Here is a 2,376-nt window from a genome sequence, read left to right as displayed (position 1 = left end):
AGTAAAAGTATTTTTACACACTCTCTAAGAAATAAACTGTTGAATTTACTAAGCCAAACTGGTTCCACAAAACCAAGTTTAGTAAAGTTTTCTGTTGAAGAAAATATGTATATTGCCTCATATTTCTTCTACTTGGTTTAGTGACTTGATTGAGTAAGTTCAACACTACATTTTTTTTAGAACTTAACTCATTTCATGATTAGTTTGGACATATTTAATTTTGAAATGAGTAACTAGGTGTTAAATAAAAAATAAAAGTAATGATTTCAAAAAATACTTGGTAAAAGTACAAATCCTCAAAATAAATGATTTAAGTAAACGTAATATAACAAAGTAAATGTACTTCATTATAAAACTCTGATCAGACTTTAACTCAATAAAACTGTCTGACCTATAGTCGTGGCTGTGTTTAAGGATGAATTAGGTGTGCTGGACTTCTATATGTGGCTGGCTCCAAAACATTAATCATGATGTACATTTATTTATTACTTTCTGAGTCTATTTGAATTCTGTCCAGTGATTCATGGGATATTTTGCTAACACAGACACAGGCAGAAATATTATTGCCTCTTGACTTCAGAGACAGGGGATAATGAACCAATGAGTGTTCATTTATCAGCGTTCTTATAGAAAATTATTTATAAAGCATCATATCCACTTGTTGACACTTTTGGCCAGCTCAGTCCCTGCTGGCGTTTTACACACATTTATGTAAATACTTCAGATTCTTCACAATTGTGTTTCTAGGAAATTCACAGTACAAAGTACACAGTAATAATATTAATAGATACTTTTAAATCAATACATGTGATGAACAAAATGTGTTTTTTGGACATTTTTACAGCAATGAAGTTATGTACTGTACATTTTCAATGCTGTGGTTTCCACGGGAACAAGGAAAATTAGCGTAGATGCTCACTCTTCACTTCACTTTACAAAAGCCCTCAAATCATTTAAAACCAACATTAGAGTTGTAGTATATATTTATTTTTCTGCATGACACAGCTTTTCTGATGTGTTTGCTCTGTTCACAACAACAAAGTGCATTTGTTTACATTTAACAAATGCCATAAATAAAGAAAAGTCCTAGATTAGTAGATGTGAGTGAAGGTCGTATAAAAGGACCATCTGCACAGACTAAATGCACAGCAGCATGGGAGGGGAAGGCCATGCTGAATAGCTTGTGGTGCTTGCGGGCGTTGTGATGAAGACAACAAAGTAATTATGGCACAGCTAAGGATAGACATCGGGCTGGGAGAGCTGAGTGAGAGGGAGGCTGAGGAGAAAAGTAAGATGAAGATTAAAATAAGAAGACGGTGGGGGCAAAGGGTCACTCAGAGAGCTGAAATCTCCATTGCATCATGGCAGTTTATTAACCCCAGCTGTGATTATTTCAGCATCCATTTGGAGGATAAATGAACTTTTTCCTCGTGGATTTCTAATATCAGATGTATGCATTTATTACTTTTTTATCTTCAATGTTATTAATCTCATTTTTGCATTGCTGTTGATTTGGATACACGTGGAGTTTGACACACAAGTTGTGCTTCATGCTTATAGAATGGTTCGACAGTCAATCTGTTTATTATATTTATTTTTTCTAAAGTTTTATTATATATAATAGTCATACACACATGTCTACAGTTTTATTATAATAATCACAAACACGTCTACACAAAATAACTCAAGGTCTGTTCTTTTAGATGCAGTTCCCTGGCTTTCCACAAGGGGTCATTATTTCACAAAGCAGTTAAGAAACTTCCAGCACTGATTTATGTTTGGAGTTGCAGGCAGACTCAGAAAATTGAGTGTTATAATGACTGAATGCAAGGGATGTCTGTTCATGCTTTGAACAGACTTCATATAAGCATGACAAAAACAAACAAAAACAAAGATAATTAAAATCAAAAGTAAAGTATAAAAGATATGCAAATTTTAAGGTACAATTTTAGAAATCTACTCAAAATAGTTAAGAAAAACACTTTATTTTAAAATAAACAATTATAATATACATATTCATCCATCCATTATCTATACCCACTTCTTCCTTTCAGGGTCATGGGGGTCACTGGTGCCCATATCCAGCAGACACTGTGCGAGGGGCGGGGTACACCCTGGACAGTTTGCAAGTCCATCACAGGGCCACACATAAAGACAAATGAGACAAACAACCAGTCACTATCTCATTCACACCGAGGAACAATTTAGAGTTACCATTTAACCTAACAATCATGTTTTTGGTGTGTGGGAAGAAGGCGGAGTACCGGGAGAGAACCATGCACGAATAGAACATGCAAACTCTTCCCAGAAAGGTCCCTGGGCCGGGATTTGATCTGGCGACCTTCTTGCTGAGCTCTACCAACTGAGCCACCTACA

Source organism: Austrofundulus limnaeus, unplaced genomic scaffold, assembly GCF_001266775.1.
Source record: "Austrofundulus limnaeus strain Quisiro unplaced genomic scaffold, Austrofundulus_limnaeus-1.0 Scaffold57, whole genome shotgun sequence".
Classification (NCBI taxonomy): Eukaryota; Metazoa; Chordata; class Actinopteri; order Cyprinodontiformes; family Rivulidae; genus Austrofundulus; species Austrofundulus limnaeus.
The sequence above is the reverse complement of the archived record's forward strand: the minus strand, read 5'-3'. Positions refer to the sequence as shown.